Source organism: Ursus americanus, chromosome 7 (genome assembly GCF_024610735.1).
Source record: "Ursus americanus isolate L20-20 chromosome 7, mUrsAme1.1.p, whole genome shotgun sequence".
Taxonomy (NCBI): Eukaryota; Metazoa; Chordata; class Mammalia; order Carnivora; family Ursidae; genus Ursus; species Ursus americanus.
In genome coordinates, this window is record NC_142133.1 from 45,210,820 (window position 1) to 45,232,143 (window position 21,324).

General features: G+C 34.2%; 1 long non-coding RNA gene across 1 annotated transcript in view; it reads left to right on the forward strand.

The window, feature by feature from the left end:
- LOC123799617 (uncharacterized) overlaps nt 1-19,822 on the forward strand; it is a 222,639-nt gene extending 202,817 nt beyond the window's left edge. Inside the window, exon 3 of the long non-coding RNA XR_006781663.2 lies at nt 19,676-19,822. This is a non-coding gene — a long non-coding RNA (uncharacterized LOC123799617). The remainder of the gene's footprint in view (nt 1-19,675) is intronic.
- Nucleotides 19,823-21,324: the final 1,502 nt, after the last annotated feature.

Sequence of the window (21,324 nt, forward strand, 5' to 3'; positions counted from 1 at the left end):
AGCTTTTTACTGGTTGCAGGAGCTGTAGTCTTTTGTCAAGGAAGTTGTTTCACCTCACCCCGAAAATATATATGTTAACTAAAAACATATTCAAATCCAGTGTGGGGTAGATGTTGGATAGATAAATGTTTTAGATAAATGTTGTGTTGAGAGAAAATTAATCTCCAATACAGGCCTTTTGTGTATTAAAAGAAAGACGGTGGTGATATAATGTGAACAATAGAGAACTGTTCCAATGACCACTATTCGTGACAAATTGGCAGCCGCTGATAATTATGAAGGTATCTTACTAGGGTTACAGGACAAGATCTAAGCTTGCAAGAAGTCATAGTACAGTGTATTATATATGTTTTTGTATTTCTAACCCTTATGATTCCCTACACCCCCCCCCCCAAATCCTGTTCATCTTTCCTATGGACTAGATTCACCACCTGCTTGAGATATAACAGAAAGGCTAATACCATAACATCTTTTATTTATGCAAGAGTACCCAGTGTTGCTTGTTAGAAAACTCCAAGCTCATAGAAGTATTTTCTAGCACCATAAATAGTAGGCGAAACTGACCTGAGAGTACTTCCCCCTGGGTTCCTAGTGAAGGAATATCTTTACTAATCTTTGAGAAAGATGAGGTTTTAAGTACACCCGTGATATCCTCAAAATGTCGTCCAGCAATTGTGTTTCTCCATAAAAAAAAAGAAAGAAATTGACCAGACAGCCTAAAGAGAAAAATAAGATTCAAACCAAACCAAAATGAAAGAACCCAGTATAAACTAATCTGTAATAAGAGAAACCTCTCTCTAATAGTGTCAGCATTATGTATATATGTACAAGTTCTCTAACATCTAGATGTTTGGAACTATGATAATGTCTTTCCATCAAAATACTTTCCTTCTGTGAAAACTTAAAATTAATATTGAAAATGAATACATGGCCTTACTAGTTAATGCTGTAAATTAGAATATTCCTCAATAATTGCATTTATGGATCTAAATGGAGCCATACATCTTACCTGGTCTTCACCAACAATTATAAAGTAGTTCCACTGGATGCAAAGGGCAGTTGACCCAATACTGAGGTGTACACTGTAATATATTTTCATAAATAACAGCCAAAAGCCCCTCCACTATGAGAGCTTGCTTAACTTCCCTCCTCTATTATCTAATGCTGAGTTTGCACCACTCTCGTGAATTTTTATTTATTATGTTTATATTTGTGTATTTCTTTGATTATCTACTAAATATTCCATTGTCTATAGGTGGGTGCAATTTTATTTATCTTTCAACCTAATATTGCTACTATACTTGGGATATGTTAAGTAATCAGAATTTGCTGATTCAGTGAAGGGGTTTTCCTACCACAATTACAATCTTCAATTACAATTTCATGTTATAGTCTCATACAGTGAAACACTTCGTTTAGTTCATTTGATATTGAAAGCTGTTGCATGAGGTAGATCAGTCAAAGTTCATTGGCCCCATTTGATATGTTAGAATACAGACTCAGGAGTTAAGGTGCCTTTTCAAGTTACCATTACAAATAAGTGGGTTTTTAAACCAAGATAAATATTTGATTCCTAATACAATGGGCCCTTCCTACCGCTTTACTGTGCATAAAATAGGCAGCAAAACATTAAGACCATTGTTTATCTTACTATCTTAGACAATGAATAATGCTATACTATCAGTTCAGCACTGACACTACTAAGAGTAAATACTAACCTAAATCTGTTGTCCTTATGAGCTTATAGTGTTTCTGATATTAACACAGATGTTTGTCTCTTGTAAATACATAATCCTTAATAATGCACTTGAATGTATTAACACCATGAACCATATGAATCTCTGAGGAAGGAGGCCATCTAATTTCCACATTATCTCAGGGAACAAGTAGAGGTAGAAGATTAAGGATATGCCTTCCTACAACAGGGCCCTCAGAGAAAAGAGTATGCATTTGTCACCAAGCCACTTGAGGGCACCACAATATCTTAGGACATGACATTTTGTTTCATATTCTACCATGGAATAAAAACTTTACATTCTTATTCAGTGTTCTTCCAGTATTCCAAAATGTTTCCTCATCTATCTTCTCTGCTTAAAATGCTCTGGTCTTTCCCTCTCCCAGCCTATAGCAACCTCTTATTTTCTTGTCCTAAATTTCCCTCCCGGTTTCATATCCCAAATTTCTACTACCCACAAGCTCCAGTAGTCATTGGGAATAGACCATTTACTCTTCCTATGACTTTCCCACCCTACTCATCCCCAGTATTTCATTCATCTTTTCCTTTTGGTAGATGATCTATTTCATGTGGAATTTCTCCTTTCCCAGTTCTCTGAACAATAAACTGCTACAATTTTACCCAGTGGTCACTTGGGATACTCCACAATCCCCCCAGACAGCTTAAATTTCCTTTTAGTATTCAGTGAGTCTTTCTTCAGTAAGACTAAAGCCTTGGGGGATAAATTTGTGTCTTTTTGCCTTTTTCATTCAAGGAACTTAAATAGGGTCTGAATTAGAAAACATGAATATATATTTCCTCATGAATCAATTGAATGCCCCAGTTCCCAGTAGAGAGCAATGGGGCTACTTAAAGTGAAAGGATTGTCATGCATGGCTGACATACTGTGTAGCACAAAGGTTAGAGCATGGTCTTTAGAGCCAAACTCCCTAAGTTTAAGTTTTGGTTCTGCTATTACCTACTGTGTTTGAGTTAATATCTCTGTGCCTCAATTTCCTTACTTGTAAATTGGATAGTAACAATACCAGTTGTATATGACAATTGTAAAAAGAAAATTAATTAATACATCACAAAAAGTATAGGACACCTGGGTGGCTCAGTAAGTTAAGCATCCAACTCTTGATTTTGGCTCAGGTCATGATCTCATGGTCACAAGATTGAGGCCCACATCGCGCTCTGTGCTGGGCCTGGAGCCTCCTTAAGATTCTCTCTCCCTTTGCCCCTTCCCCACCCACACCCTCACTCACTGTGCTCTTTCTCTTTTAAAAAAGTAAAAAAAAAGTTTAACATATCAGGTGGTATGGCCAATGATATTTTTAATAAATGAATGCATAAAAAATAAAAATGAGAATACTGTTCTATTTTTCTGGAATGTATCTCACCTCTGCCAAATCATTCTGTTTGGGAAACCCCTCATTCGTCAAAGCTCAAATCAAATATGCTCTGGTATTTCAAGACATTATCTATTTTCTTTGATGTCCAATGCTGTGTCTACCAAGCATGTTTGGCTATTTAAATTTAAATTAATTAAAATTAAATTTAATTAAAAATTTAGTTCTTCAGCCGTGCTAGCCACATTTCAAGTGCCTTGTAGCCACATGAAGATAGTGACTATCATACTGTATAAGATCAATTATAAGACATTTCCATCATTACAGAAAGTTAAGTTGGACAGTGTTTCACCTAAGAGACTGGAAAATTGTTTCAGTAATGTAAAAAGCCTCTGTAATACCGAATTTTTATTGTATTTATATACATATATAAAAATGCATATATTTACATAAATATATGTTTAAAGGATATTTATACACATCCTTTACATATACATAAATGTATATTTTATATATGTATATATTGTATATATATAATATACATATTTATATAAGTGACATATCTATTATTTTTTATACTAGGCTTTGTGTTCCTCTTGATAAGTAAAATTATCTTATTAATTTTGTATAAAGTATCTTATTAATTTTGTCTCAATATCCAGTAGTGTTCATGTATATAGAATACACCTCAAAATAACTGTGAAGTAAGCAAATGAGTTGGTCAAAGAATAATCAACATTTTAAACTAAAATAACATGGTTTTCTTTGGATTCCTAATAATACATACACAAGCCAATGAATTTAAGAAAAACAAATACATAATATGCAGCAATTGATACCATGGCATGACATTAGAATATTACTTTAATGACATACTCTGCAGTATATATATATATATATATATATATATATATATATATATATATATATATATATAAAGTTTTAAACTCATGACTTATCTCAGTGGCATACTAAATACTGTATTGCAACTTTCTCCTTTACAAACAGCTGACTAGAGTTCAACTCATAGAACAATCTCTTATATGATCCATTCCTTGCCACTATAATTCCTTTTAAAGCTTGCATCTATGTGCTCCATATTCATACACTCTGAGAGAGTCTAACTAATCTTAATGTTTGGATAGTAGAATCTTGATACTTGACCTACGCTGACAGTATCTAATCAGTCAGTGAAATGCTGGCTCACAAGAGAAAGCCAGAAAGGGATTAATCTTTGCAGACAGACCTGGTATGGCAGGATACCAATTATAAGGGGAAGTGGTAATGAACGTTTGGAGTCTTTATTAAGCATCTAACTTTCCTCCCTGCACAGAAATGAAGGCATCTTACCCAAGCCAGTCATTTGATAACCTCTCACAGCCTAACTCTGTAAAGGCCCAAGCCATTTGCAGGACAGTATTTAGCCCCCTTAAAAATAAATAAAATAAAATAAAATAAAATAAAATAAAATAAAATAAAATAAAATAAAATAAAATAAAAATAAAAATGGCTTGGCTTCAAAGAGATAAAAGCAATAATTCATTTAGCAAATTATAAGTATACATCAACTACAATCACTATTTAAGGAGGAATTATCTTGGAAAAAATAAAGAGTTGAAAAATGTATCTTTGAACATCACTTAGAACAGAAGCAGATTGAAAAGTATGGTCTGCTAAACACATCTCTTCAGTATATCGCCCCGTATGTTCAGATGGCATGCTACACTCCAGTTTCCAAATTCTAAATTTCTAAAATAGAGGACTTTGTGTGTGTGCATTGTATTTAGGCTTAAAAAAAGCATTTGTAGTGGTGGGTGTATAGAAATTACATCGGAGTATAATTGGTGAACCCAGAAGTATATTTGTATTTCATGCACTGAGGTATATACAACTCATACTCTAAATGGTACTAATATTAATTAATCCTTTTCAAATGTCCTTACCCTCCCTGTCTCCTCTTAGTTGAAAATATAGCTATCAGAATCCCTCACTGGGCAGGGGGGCACCTGGGTGGCTCAGTCAGTTGAGCCATTGACTCTTGGTTTCAGCTCGGGTCATAATCTCAGAATTGTGACATTGAGCCCCTGTTGGGGCTCTGCTCTCAGTGTGGAGTCAGCTTGGGATTCTGTGCCTCTCCCTTTGCCTCTCCCTACCCCCCTCCCCAAATAAATAAATAAATCTAAAAAAAAAAAAAAAAAAATCCCTCACCAGGAATTTCAGGAGGCAGGGGGTGCTGTTAAAAATTTTATGTTCCGGGGCACCTGGGTGGCTCAGTTGGTTAAGCATCTGACTCTTGATTTCAGCTCGGGTCATGAGATCCAGCCACAGGTCTGGCTCCAGGCTCTGTGCTCAGAGCAAGTCCACTTGAGGTTCTCTCTCCCTCTCTCTCTGTCCCTCCACCTCATGTGTGCTCTCTCTCTCTCTTTCTCTCTAAAAATAAATAAATAAAATCTTAAAAATATATGTGTGTTCTAATTATTTTCCCTTCAAAGAATATCGAAGCTATGGAGTTCTGTTTTAGAGTAATCTAGATATTATATAATTCATTTTATTTTCGAGGTCAAAAGAATCAATGCAGCATTTATCAGATTCAGACTCGAGGGTCAGAATAAAATGGAAATACTGTGTTTACAAAATAAATAGGTGCATTTGCTATAGACCAAGCTTCCTTCTTTTTAGGGTACAGATTTTGTGTCAGTATAAATCAATTAGCAGATTCATATGGGAGGTGATTCATTTTCAACTGTCTCCTTTTATCATATGACAGTCTGAAATGAATCTTTCCTTTATTTTTTTAATTTATAATTTTATTTCTTTTTTGAAATGACTATTTCTTTTAGCTCATCCATGTACAAATGCCCCTTTTCTCTAGACAACATTATTCAAGTACCTCAAGTTGTAATAGGGTCTGTTTTTGGTATCTACCAGGCAGCCTTTTTTCCTGGTAGGGCCTTATTACCTGGACCTTGTCTCTATCTTCTTATGTTAAGTAATAGTAATATGTATGTATCTGGTAAACAATCATGTTGGGGCCTGCACTTTGATTTCAGTTTGTATTGACGTGATTCAGTTCATCTCAGTACATTCATTTGTTATTAATAATTTCTTTGACAATATAATTAATACTACTAAGTAAAAGTAAGGCAGTGACTCATACAGATTTTGAGAGGCTCCAAACATAAAATAAAATGAATAAATCTCTGATGATGGGAATTTCAAGTTCCTTGACAGATTAGAGAAGTAAGATAAGCAGAAATATTTTAGAACACCAAAGAAAAAGAGTTTATAAAAGAGTGTACTAGTGAAATGGTATAAATCTTAATTATCATTATCTACCTGCAGTTTCTAGAAGTTATTTTTATTCTGAAGTCACTTCTGATTAATGGAATGTTAACCTAGAAATTTTTTTTTTTTTTTGTCTGGTTTCTGGTTGCCTAAGAGATCCTTTTTCTCTCTTGCCATTACCATGGAGATTGAAGTGGAAGGCAGCAGCCATTCTTTTTATGATGATGATAATGATGATGATGATGATGATGTTCAGTTAGCCAATGTATAGTACATCATTAGTTTTTAATGTAGTGTTCAACGATTCATTAGTTGCATATAATCTCATCACAACATGTGCCCTCCTTAATACCCATCACCCAGTTATCCCATCCCCTCATCCCCCTCTCCTCTGTAACCCTCACTTTGTTTCCCAGAGTCTAGAATCTCTCATCTTTTGTCTCCCTCTCTGATTTCTTCCCATTCAGTTTTTCCTCCCTTTCCCTGTGGTCCTCCACACTATTCCTTATATTCCACATATGAGTGAAACCATATGATAATTGTCGTTCTCTGCTTGACTTATCTCACTTAGTATAATGCCCTCCAGTTCCATCCATGTTGCTGCAAATGGTGGGTATTCATCCTTTCTGATGGCTGAGTAGTATTCCATTGTATATATATGAACCACATCTTCTTTTTCCATTCCATCTGTTGAAAAGCATCTCGGCTCCTTCCAAGTTCTATGAACTTTGGGGCACATATGCCCCTTCTTTTCACTACATCTGTATCTTTGGGGTAAATACCTAGTAGTACAATTGCTGGGTCGTAGGGTAGTTCTATTTTTAACGTCTTGAGGAACCTCCATACTGTTTTCCAGAGTGGCTGTACCAGCTGGCAGCAGTCATTCTAATATGCCACCTGAGATAGCATTTCATATGACTGGATTCCAGTGAATGGAGGGCTAGAGGAATCTCTTTTCTTTCATTTCTCAGCTCATTTTCAACTTGGCAAAACCCATACCAGACTCTTTAAAGACATGGAATGGCAAATACCTTTGGGTTGTTTTCTTTGCAAATTATTTGGGAAGGTCTGTTGGGAGAGAAGCCAAACATAATTTGACTTTTGGATCTATTAGTTCCTACTCCTTAAGCACCACAGGCTTTACCAATTATGAATGGGAAAAAACTCTTTATAAAACATGTATTTAGGCAAAAAATAAATAGATGAAAACTTTCTTTCCTCCCTATTCTTTACTGTCCTTTATAAATTTGTATCTATTACTGTCTTTGAGACTCTAATTGGTATATTTGCATATTGACAGTATTACAGTTTCCTTGTAAGAGAAGGTACGTGTTCTATTTTCATTGATCTAATTAGAAAATTTACATAGTGACAGACCTTTGAAGATTCTACCTGGAACATATCCTTTGCATTTATTTGAATATTGTTTTAAATCTGCAGGCTTGCCCTTTTGTGTGTGAGGTAGTTTCCCAATAGTTAGCATGCCCTGGTACCCTCTGGAGGTGTTTGCAGTCCTCTGTTTCCAGGGATTCAGTACTTGATTTATCTCCCTTTGTGAGTAGTCTGTCATGTATAATATAGTACTGATGTTTGGTTTGTTTAATGAACTGGTGCACAATTGATGCTGCTTTCACAAGCCACTTAAACAAAGAAAATGATATCCTCTGTGTGCAGGAGGCCCATTTGAAATAGTATGTTTCTAGGGTGTGATTTTATGGAAAGTCGCATCAACCATAAGAGAATGCTAAGCAAAAATGAATAAGATATTTTCATTAAAAGTTTCACCTTTAAGTTCTATCCTTAAAATGCAAGCTATACAAAATCCAGAAAGTAACTTACAATTATATTAGTATTTCTTTTGAATAAGCCTAAGTATAGTCAGGACAGAAGTTTACAAGATGTTTCCTTTCAAATAAAAAGAAAACAGATAAAATATATTGTTGTTTGTTAGTGCTCCTGAGCTAAAAAAGTTTAATAATCTTGTATATGAAGAATTTTCTTTTTGAACTATTTATTATATAACAAAGAGAATAAATTACCAAATCTGTATTTGAAGTTTCAGAAGAGCTAGTTGAATAACCAATAGAAAGAAGAAAACAGTAAGAAAAATTAAAGAAGGGAGAGAGAGAGAAAGAAAAAGAAAAAGAAAAAAGAAAAAAGAAAAAAGAAAAAAGAAAAACGCAATAATAAGAAATTCCTTCTTAGGTCATGACCATGATTTTACAAGTGTGTAAGTTGGTCTCGAAAATGGGATGAAACTGTCAATTTCCATTGACTGGAAGGAAGTTCACCACTTCCTCCTCCTATCAAATTGATTCATCAAATTAAGGATATTTTAATAGGCCACCATCACAAAAGCTGGACCTTTTGCATGTACAGCAGAGGGATTAAAGGGAGCCCATAGAGTAGTTAATGTGTTTGGACCTGCTGCCTTTCATGTGGACCACCCAGGTGATGAGAATGAGCTTCTACTTCAGCTTGCGGGAAGGGCTACTTACTGTACTTGCTCTTGGTCTCCCTCTCATTCTTGGTTCTTGAGGTTCTTATTTGTTTTTTGCCTCTTCTCTTTCACCTTTACTAAAGATACCAGGGAGGGGTCTCTTCTCATTTAAGAGGAAATGTTTCCCCCACCTTCTCTGTCAGTCTAGAGGATCTAATAATAGCAAGGAGAAAGAAGACCTAAGATCTTTTTTATTTGCTATCCCCACACATTTTGGAAAGTTCATTTGGTCTAGAATTCAAAAGCACCAGTTGGTTTAGGATTTGAGTTCAGTTCAGCTAGTAAGTGAATATGTATTAATGCCAAATATTTCATCAAGAATATCACAGAGTTATTAGTGGAAACTAGAAAACTGGATTGGAGTGTTTCTACATCATGCTTATTCAAATCTCTTCTCTCAGTATCTTTACAACTCCATAAATCAAAATGTTCCACTGAGCTTTCAGTCCCATATTATTAAATTTAGAGAAAGAGTTTACCGAGTCATCAAGAATTTCAATTCAAGCTTTTGCTCTTCCATGATGGAGAACAGTAGAAAATCATTTTTATAAAGAGGTAACTCAATTCTTTGGTAATTTTATTTATCTCCCTGTCTCCTGTTTTATTTATTTTATTTTTTAAGATACTATTTGTTTATTTATTTATGAGAGAGAGAGAGAGAAATAGAGTGAGAAAGCCCGTGAGTTGGGGGAGGGGCAGAGGGAGAAGCAGGCTCCCCAATGGGCAGGGAGCCCAGGACCCTGGGATCATGACCTGAGCCAAAGGCAGACGCTTAACCAACTGAGCCACCCAGGCACCCTGTTTCCTGTTTTAATGTATCATTTTGATGGCTCAGAGATCAGAGATTCAAGAGGTATTATGTATTTGGCCCGAAGATAAAATAATACTTCTGTATGTAAATGGCATATTGGTTCAACTGCAATATGTGCTTATTCAGGAAGTTACAACTAAAATGACAAAAAATGAAATCTCTACCTCATATAAGCATGACCTGAAATCATGTTTCTAAAACTTCAAATTTTGACTAGTTCTTATCTTTTTGTATGCCTTTTTCAATAATATTTTGAAACTATTTTTCAAACCATGCTGTGGTTGATAACTTTCTTGTTGAATACAGCTCATTTTGGAGGTGCTATTTTTTTTTTTCTTTTCCTCATTTCAAGCATTCTGTCTTTTAGATGGAGCCATTCACAAAGGTTCAAATGTAACCAGATTGTAAGGTGAGAAAGCAAATTGCCCCACTCAATATGCAGGGGTGTTTTGTTTGTATTTTTCAGGGGGTTGATATTTAAAAAAAGAAAATTCCTGCAAAGAAGTACTTTTTTTCTTTTGGCATCACATTCAGTTCTCTGGAACCTGATGTTCTGTGCACTAACCTGTAATGCTTCTAATATATGAACCTGAATTTGAGTAAAATTGAGATACTTATGCCTTTAAATGTGTACATAAGTATATAGATGTATTTGAAAATATATACTATTTTAATTATATATACAGAAGAAACAATAATCTATATAATTTATAATTTATTTACACAAAATAAGATATTTCAAAAGTATCGGTGCCACCTAACCACATTTGCAGGTTCATTTCACTGATGCATTTCAGAGCAAGCGATTTTCACCATTACTCTAATTCTCCTTTACAAATCATTTATCACTTATGCAAAGCAGCTAAAGTATTCAAGTAGCTGAGACAATGAAGAATAATCCTAGCTCAATTCCAGAAATCCCTTCTCTTATCTTTCCTTTATTTGATGAAAGCTTTAAGAAGAATTTATTGAATCTCAGTATATGCAAACTGTCTGATCTCTTTAAACAAAGCAACATGCAATGCCACGGAAGCATGGACCAAAAAAAGTATTTTCTGGTGGATATATGAATTAGATTCTTTCCTAGGTTCTAAATTATGAATGCTGGTTTTGTTGAAAGAAAAAGTGTATGTTTAGACAGATGAGAAAAATACAAAAACGTGCTCCACAGGGATTTATTAAAACTGTTTAGTTTCTAAAGTTGACAACTTTGTGAATGTAGATGATATATTCTCTTCCTCTCAGCAAAAGTCCTCTTGCCATGCACTAACACCAAAGCTGACTGCCTGGCTGTTCTCTGGCAACTTAGATGCCTCCCTCTGAGAGCTGGAGGAATGTATTACTTTGGATGTGTGACATCCTACTTTGCAGGATTCTGAAAACCATCCTCTTCTATCCAAACAAACAAAAACCCCAACAATAACACTGCAATAACTACCACCATCACAGCACCATACATATGGCAATAGGCTATTCTCAGACTATATGCTTAGCTAGTCACTTTGAGCATAATAGTGACTAATTTATTTTTAAAAGTATGCACTAAATTGAATCCACCTATATAATGTATAGAAAATTCTTCTCCATTTCCAACTACCTTGCTAAGATTTTCTATACATAGGGTATACTATTCTAGCAGGAAACTAGATAGTGAAAAATTTAAAAAAAATCTATAGGCTTATGATGGTTTCACTTCAAAGAAAGGAAGTATGACTCAGGAGAAAGTTGAAAACACTTTGGTTTACAATAGATAGTATTGAGTAAAGGAAGAAGAGATCCACATATGTGAGAACTAAAACCAAGATTCCTTCTTGTCCCTTCTGGGACGAGGTATATTTTCTATACTTCTGTTAAATAATATAGAGAAACAGCAAAAATAGCTTAGATACTTCATCCAAAGGATATTTGCTAATGGAAGATAAGACTATGAACCAAAAGAATAGGCTAATTATCAAAATAACAGCTTGTTCATCAAGGCTTTCTATAAGAATCTCACTGCACTGTGCCCCCAGACTCTGTTATTGTATCATAAAATTTGCTCAATCTCAAACAGTTCCCTACCATACAAGACCTACCTGTCTGCACAGTGCCTAAAAATACTATAAACTTCCCTGACTTTCTCCTTCTGAGATCTGTTCAGATTCTGTAAATGCCTAATAAACTTGTATTTGCTTGACCAAATGGGCTTTTCTGGTAATCTTTTGGTGAATTGGTACTTAATAAATCTAATTTCAAGATTCTATTAACATCCTGTTAAGACAGTCTTGCTGTTGTAGCTCAAGATCCTTGATGTGTTTCCAAGTCTCTTGCTCAGTGTTCAAAAAAACAAAAAAAAAGATTAAGGTAGATTCTGCATTAAGTCTGAGATCCAATTTGTCTTCATCAAGCTCCCAAATGATAAGTTTATTTTGTCTTCTAGGAATAAGGAACAATTTTAGTAATCCCTTGAATGTCTATCAGATTTGAAAACTTATCTGGCATAGAAAATTGCCTCTTTACTAATAGCACTACTGTTTATCACTCTGTCTTTGCTACTTTTTGTTGTAAATATAAAAAAAGAAATTTTATAACAAAGAAGGCTAACATAGGTCTGATGAGTCTAGAAGAGCTGGCCATGAGAGTTAACAAGGTGAACCCTTCTCATCAAACTGGCATCTTTATAGGGCAAACCTTGTCTTGGGTTACCAATCAGAATTGTATGAGAACTTTGCTCAGCCATCTCATTTGTCCATGAGAGTCTTTGAGACAGAGATCTCCCCCAAACTTCCCTTCTATTGAATATCGCAGATTTTATGAGTCTGCAATTATAGATGGCTAACTGTTACCTTAGGGGTCTAAACAACAAAAGCAACATTTCAACAGACTATTACCCTAAATTCTTACATTCATCTTGGTCTAGGTTCATGATCAAATTGGGCCAGACTCCTCTGACTTAAATACTTCTGTACTAAAATTATGATTCATATGCTTATCTTTTTTACATCATAATAAAAAATAATTTAAAATTAGAGTTGTCATTTGGGGAAATTTTGATATGCACATAATTCATTTATGGAGATCATTAGAATGAAAAGGAGTAACATTAAAAAAAAAACTTCAAATCTCTAATAGTCTATATTTTTTATTGGAATAAAGATGTTTCCAAAATAAATTTAGATTCAAAATTTATTCTTCAATGAAGTCCTTACCCAAAGCAAATAAACCATTTTAGAAACTAAACCTGTTTCTCTTTTAGGTTCTCCAAAACCACAATCTCAGTTTCATTGACTTCATTTCATGGTTCCTCTGGTCCTCCATTACCTTCTGCTCTTAGCCCTCTTCTCTTCCCTTCTGGCTAACAAGGAATCCCAGTTTTCCACTGCTTCTTAGTGAATAACCATGTTCAAAAGAGAATAAGATATTTGAAGTTGATTTTTAGCCATAGTTTTGATATGAACTGAAAAGCGTTGTTAAAAATGTTGTGGTGTCAGGGTGCCTGGATGGCTTAGTCAGTTAAGTGTCTGCCTTCTGCTTAGGTCATTATCCTAGGGTCCTGGGATTGAGCCCCTTGTTGGGCTCCCTGTTCAATAGGGAGTCTGCTTTTCCCTCCCCTTTTGCCCCTCCCCTTGTTCATGAGTGTTCTCTCTCTCTCTCTCTCTCAAATAAATAAATAAATAAATAAATAAATAAATAAATAAAATCTTTAAAATAATTAAATAAATAAAATGTTCTAGTGTCTACATAATTTACACAGAAATTTACAGAGATTTACAGTGTTCTAGCAGCACATAATCTAGGAGTCCTAATCAATGTTATTTGCTTCATATGTTAGGACAATCAATGGAAATGATTTGATAGAAAAAAACAGACATATACTTAAGAAATCATGAGGTTTTAGAAACCAGAAGAGCTTCGAAAAAATGATAGATGTGTTATACAAGGATTTCTAAAATATTTTTAAATATTTGTAATTAGGGGCGCCTGGGTGGCTCAGTTGGTTAAGCATCTGGCTCTTCTTTTGGTATTGGCTGAAACCCAGTATGTGGTCTATTTTGGAGAAAGTTCTGTGTGCATTCAAGAAGAATGAGTATTCTGTTGTTTTAGGGTGAGATTGAGCCCCATGTCGAGCCCCATGTGGGGCTCCACAATGGGTGTGGAGCCTCCTTAAGATTTTCTCTCCGCACCCCCTCTTAAATAAATAAATAAATAAATAAATAAATAAATAAAATCAATTATGAAAATGATTAGAATATAATCCAATTTTCAGAACAAAGAAAGGCTGGATTAATTGAAACAAATCATGGATAGGCTCCTTAACAACTAAGACAGCATTCAGGAGTAGTGGCTGTGACCACAGCTCTGTCCCTCACAGTTTGTGAACAGCCTTAAGCTAGTAATAAATGAATAATTTTGCAAGAAAAGAAAGAAAAAGATGAGATATATCTCCATTATCAGGTCATCCATTTGAACATTTCAAAGACCAGTAAAACAAAAACCAACTAAGCTTCAGAATAAACTGATGACCTTAAAGCTAAAAACAACTAGATATTCTATTATTCAGTTATTTTGGATTCAGTTATTAAATCCAGGAATTCAACCTTTTCATAAAGAAACATGCAAAATTGTACAGTATATTAATTCCCTGGTATTGACTTAACAAATTACCACAAACTGAGTGCCTTAAAACAACACACAAAATCTTTCTCAAATTCTCTCAGGGTTAGTTCCTTCTGGGAACTTGGAGAGAAAATTTTTTCTATGCCTGCCTCTTAGAATCTGGTATTTTCTGGCAATCATTAGAATTCCTTGGCTTGTAGCCATCCCTGTCTTCATATGACCCTTTCTTCCATGTGTCTCTCCCTGTGCTTTCTCTTATAATTGCAGGATCCTATTTTTGAATGAGGTCACATTTTAGTTTCTGAAGTCACATGAATTTTTGGTAATTATCATTCAACCCAAAAGAAGCTGAAAGAACTTTATAAACACCATCGCCCAGCACATATGTGGTAAGCTCTTTGATATCAGTCTTAGCATTTTTTTTTTTTTTTTGAATCAGTATCCTCAGGCAAGGGCAACAAAGCCCAAATAAACAAATGGAATTGCATCAAACTAAAATAAATAAATACATAAATAAAAATTTAAAAAACAACAACTTTTGCACAGTGAAGGAAGCCCATCAACAAAATGAACAGACAACCTACTGAATAGGAGAGTCATACATTCAACAAGAAGTTAATATCCCAAATATAAAGAACTTATACGACTTAATATCAAACAAACAACCCACTTAAAAATGGGTGGAGGACTTGAATAGACATTTTTCTAAAGAAGACATACAGATGGCCACCAGGCACATAGAAGGATGCTCAGTATTATTAATCATAAGGCAAATACAAATCAAAACCACAGTGAATTACCTCACACCTGTGAGAATGGCTATTATCAAAAAGATAGGATATAGCAGCCATTGGCCAGGATGTGGAGAAAGGGAAATCCTCACACACTGTTGGTGGAAATATAAGTTGGTGCAGTCGCTATGGAAAACAGTATGGTAGTTCCTCAAAAAACTAGCATAGAACTACCATACGATCCATTCCACTTCTGGGCTTTTACCCAAAGAAAACAAAAACACCAACTTTAATAGATATATGCAGCATTATTTTAATAGCCAAAATATGGAAGCAGTCTCAGTGTCCATTAATAGATTAATAGATAAAGAAGATGTGATATATATGTACAATGAAATATTACTCAGCCATAAGAAATAATGAAATCCTGCCACTTGGAAAAACATAAATGGACCTAGAAGATATTATGCTAAGTGAAGTAAGTCAGGCAGAGAAAAGCAAATACCATATGGTTTCACTTATATGTGGAATCTAAAAAACAAAACAACCAAACAAATGAAACAAAATAGAAACAGACTCATAGATACCGTAAACAAACTTTTGGTTACCAGAGGGGGTAGGGGTTATAGGGTGGGCAAAATAGGTAAAGGGGATTAAGAGGTGCAAACTTCTAATTATAAAATAAATGAGTCACCGGACTGTATTAGATAGCGTAGGGGATAACGTTAGTAATGTTGTAATAACTTTGGTGACAGATGGTATCTAGACTTATTGTGGGGATTATTCTCATAATATTGAATAAAAATAGCAAATCACTATGATATGCATACCAAACTAATAGGATATTGTATGTTGATTACAGTTAAATTAAAAAACGTGAATGCATAATAAATATTTGTTGAATAATAAAAAAAATAAATACTTTAACAATGAACTAGAAAATTGTATCTGAATTCTCAAAAAAAGAGAAATAGGATAGTAGAGAAATGTTACAGATTTATAAAAAGTAGTAATCTGTGAAAGGCTTCATGGGGAAGAGAGGAAACACTGAATGGGAAGAAATCAGAGAGGGAGACAAACCATGAGAGACTCTGGACTCTGGGAAACAAACTTAGAATTATAGAAGGATTGGGGGGGAGGGGTGACTGAGTGATGGGTATTAAGGAGGGCACATGTTGTGATGAGCACTGGCTGTTATATGCAACTAATGAATCGTTGAACACTACATCAAAAACTAATGATGTACTATATGTTGGCTAACTGAACATAATAAGAAAAAAAAGAACTAATGATGTACTATATGTTGGCTAATTGAATTTAAATAAATTAATTAAAAAATACACATTTAAAAAATCAAATTTGCAGCTACTGGGCAAAGTACCTACTTACAGTCTGGTAAGTGTTTATTAATAAAACATGCAGTTAAAAAGAGAAAAAAGAAAGGCTTCATGGAAGATTGAAGAAAAGTATAAGTAAGATTTAGAATCACTGGGGACAGAAGCAGAGCTTTTAGGACAATTCAGGTAGCTAAATCTTCAACATGGTATGTTTTTCTGAAATTGTTCCTGTATAAATTGATGGAAGAATTAGTTTCTCTTTCTTCTCACTGAAACATTTGTGGCATTCATCTCTTCAATATCCATCAAGTGGAATTTTAACTTTGGTTCACGTTATAGGCAAGATACATCATTCGCAGGGCAAATTTTATTACTTTAGTTAGAAGGAAAAAAGCATAACAAAACTAAACCTGGATTAAGTTTTCTATATTTGGATCATGGGTGTCTTTTTGTAATTAGCAGATCACTTGATTAGCCATGATGTTCTTTCTTTTCTCTTTAAAAATTTTAGAACTTCATGTATTCATTTGACAGAAGAAAAAAAAAACCTGTAGTGGCAAGAATTGATGTATTTTTCTTAAAATCTATAGCTTGGAGAGCAGTAAGAGAATTTATTTAACCATTTGGAAGTGTTAAAATAATGAACAATATTTTCTTATACATATATATATTCTACATATTTTATACACTTTAATAGTCATTCATGTCAATAAAATAAATTATTATACTTAAAATAGAAGATCAGCTAAGCAACTCTCAAATGCTTCTTTACCAAGAGATAGTATTATTCTGGTTAAAGGCTTACAATCTATATCTTCGCCACTAACTAGTCATGGAGTTTAGCCAAGTTACTTAAATTAGATTTAGGGTCTTAATATCTTGACCTCTAAAACTGGGATAATGATTGTACTTACTTCATTGGGTTGTTTTTGGTAATTAAATAAACTAACATGTACAAAACATTTAAAATAGTGACTAGCACCTAAAACCTCAGTAAACGTTTTCTTTTTATTACCATTATTACAATTACCTATTCCATGGAAGAAACTATTTTAGACATTTTCACTGACATAAATAATGAAGCTCTGCTCCCAAGTAATTGAAACATCACATGGAAGAAAATACCTACTGACTTGAGAAAATTTTTAAAGTTAAATTATAGTAAAAAAAAAAAAAGGTATTGGTTTTGAAAATATCATTATCCCCATTATCATTACTACCACTATAATCACCATTGCCATTAACTGTCATTATTACAATCATTATTATTGCGGTAACAATGGCATTGACTGAATCTTTACATTGTACCAAGCATTCTTCTAAAGGTTTAACATATATAATATAATATAAAACACATGTAACGTAATTTTTTCACAAGTCAGTATTGATTAGGGACTTTCAGTTAATAAATGAGTAGCTAGGATTTGAACTCAGAAATTTTGTTTCCAGATCCCATGGTTTTAAAACTATATATATATATATATATCTTAAAGCTAATTTATGCATATGTGTATATAAACCCTACATATTAAAAAGAGAATGCCATACTGGTAAAATGATGTCACATATATGGGAACCATAGTAATTTATTTAACATATAAAGCAATTTTATAAATCAATAAAAATTTACAGCCCAAGATGAAATGAATAAAGGGTCTGAAGATAGAATTGCCAAGAGAGAAATACAAATCATTAATAAGACAAAAAGTTCAGTATTATTAAAAAAATAGAAATCTTAAAAAAATATAAAAGTCTTTAGGGGTGCCTAGGTGGTGCAGTTGGTTAAGCATCAGATTCTTGGTTTTGGCTCAGGTCATGATATCAGGGTGGTGGGACCGAGCCCCTCGTTGGGCTCTGTGTTCAGTGAGAAGTCTGCTTGAGATTTCTCTTTCACTCTGCCCCTCCAGCTCATGTGCTCTCTCTCTCTCTCTAACTCTCTAAAATAAATAAATAAATAATCTTTAAAAAAATATAGACGTCTCTTGTCTAAGTAGTGGCATCAGAGAAAATTGTTTATTTCCTTTATATTTTGTTTCAACTTTTTAGTTAACTGTGAGAATAACAAAAATATTCTGATTCACGAATTATATTCTGAGATGCAAACTGTTGTCTGGATGCTAAGAGTAGTGACTGGATACTGACTATATTTGAACATAATGAAAGTGGGGAGTTGTTTTTAAAGGATAAGGAGCCAATCAATATTTTAAAAAGTGTAATTTCAAAGTGTTATGCTGGAAGAAAGGTTGATTTCAGGAGACAAAAGATCCTATTATAATGTCTATGGTATTCATTATTGAAGGCGGTAGCCATTAAAATGGCAGTGGAAACTTGGAAGGAGCAATGGGTGCAGGAGAGATTTCTCCTGGGCAGAAAGAGGATGGGCAAAGCCTAGTGATTGGTTCTAGTAGTTAGGACAAGGACTCAGTATGGTACTGGTAGTGTAGTGTAGTGTAGTGTAGTGTAGTGTAGTGTAGTGTAGTGTAGTGTATGGCATGCAGTGAAATTTCTCACACTGCCAAGCCATGAAGTGCCTCTCATAAATCACCACGGCTAGCCTCTGTCATTGGAATATCAAAGTCTAATTTGACAATATGACAATAATTGAAGATTAAGAATTCTGTTAACTGACATTACAGTTGTACCAGGCTAATGACAATTTGTTAATCTGAAATTGTACATAGACTATCTGAGAGTATACATTTAATCTCTCTTTACATTACAATCTCTTAGTGCTGAGAAATCTGAATGGGAAAATATAGTGTAATTAAAACTTGCCAATTGAACACAGAATCTAAGCAAGGAGGATTAATTATATGATTTGAATGATTATTGACATGAAGCTAAGATAGTGTGACAAACCACCTTCACAGTTACCTTTACACTCAGACCAGTAGATCTTTGTTGCCGAAAGAAAACGTTCTTTGGGAGTGGGAAAAAGAAAAAAAAAAAAACTTTTAGAAGAGCATTGCTAATAGGTCTCTGTTAGTACTCTTACTCTCTACTTCTATCATTATGGACACCACTCACATCACTTTGGCTGATAGATGCAGCTTTATATTTCATAATATATTTTAAAAAATTTTGACCGTTAAGACCATCTGGCCTGTGGGTTTTTTGGATATTTAATATGATTTTCCATCTCTTGGCTGTGATTCACTATGAGTTAATTTAGTTTCCCTCTCAGGGGACAGTAATGGAAGCTGGCTTATTGACTTATTGTGAAGATTAAATGAGTTTATATATGTAAAATGCTTAAAAGAATGCCTGGTAAGTGATAAGCACCATATAAGTGTTTACTCTACTGTATTATTATTATTATCATTTTATTCTATTTTTCTTAAATCTCCAGGGATGTATCACTATTGAACAACAGTGCTGACACAGATCCCAGGCTGTACTCCTCCCTTGTTGACAAGGAGACCGATTCCACCATTCAGAGAAAACACAGACGTTACAGTCAGATTGATGTTTGGCTTCCAGCTGTGCTATCTACTAAAATGTGAGTACCTGAAGAAAGTATTTAACTTCTCTGAATCTCATTTTGTTTAACTGAGAATGTGGTCTGACTACCTGTTCGTGTTGTTTTGTGAACTGAATGCATATATGATAGCTACTTGCCCATTTCTGGATATAGTAGTTATTTATGGGTTTTTTTTTCACATCTGTAATGTTGTTTATTAAACGTGAAAATAATTAAAAATAATGAATAGTGCTTACACATATGTAACACGGATTATAATTTGTATATGTTTCCAAGGTTCTAATGAACAGGTTCATGATTAGTGGGGAATGATACCTGTAATTGATGTGTTAAGCCATTACACTTTTCTATAAGGACAGCTTAATATATTAAACATGCTAGTAACTGTTCCCTTAATCAAAATTCCATATGTAGAGAATTTTCCTACCTTCTCAGAGAAACAAGGAATGAATGCCTTAGCCCAGCTAGCCCAAACAGATTTTGTCTTTTTGAGTTGGGACCCACAGAGACCTAGAAAGTTAATAGCAGGGCCTCTGTGTCATTGTAGGCCCTGGAGCTGTTGACAACATGATGGGCCTTTTGAAATCAGAAAAAGGAACAGGGAAAAAAAAAAATGACAGGCTGAATAAAAAAAAAAAGTGTGAGAAATAAGCTTTGATGAATTTCAGTTAGACTTTTTTTTCCCCCTTGGGTTTGTGAAATACTACTACATCCTGGAAATAAATCATCCTTATCTGAGATCACCTTGAGTGAGCTTTTGATCTGTTTGTTTTGTTTATTTACAGAAAAATTATTTCTGATTAAGGTAGCTTATTCTACATCGTCATATTTCAATAGCTGCACATATTTGGAAAGTCAGGGGTCTTGTAGGCAAAGGAAATGGCTTGAGATAAAACACTGAAATATGAAACATTTACTACTCTGTTCAGTATTATTAGGTTAATAGTGTAAAGTAGGAAGCCATGGGAGCTAAAGGGAGGTAAGGCACAGCTCATGGACTGTCTTATTTGCTATGCTAAGTAAAAAAAAAAAAAAAAAAAAAAAAAAAGTTTTTTTCCTCTGTACGTGACAGGCAGTAATAGTGACATGGATACATTTGCATTTGGTATCACTATTGACAATAGTGATGAGACTGACAAATACAGATAAAGGAGGACAGGTTAGGTCAAAGTATATAAGCTCAAGTAAGAACAGTTATTTACATATGCCAGGAAAAAATATGAATGCCGTTTTATTTGCTACTTACAAAAACCCTATGAGATAATTATGATTAGCTTCTGTTTTATACATGATAAAAAAAAACCTCTGATAGTTGTGGTGGCAGACTAAATTTGCATAGCTATTCTGTAACCAAGACTGACTTTGAATCCAAAACTCTCACACTCTAAGACCTGCATCCCAGAGTTATAGAAGTTTTTAATAAAATGTTTTCCTCATTTCCAAAGCAGTGTCCCTCGGGGCCCTTTTAGCAGCCAAAAAGGACGCTGAGTGAGTGGAGACTGTTTTATTTTTCACAA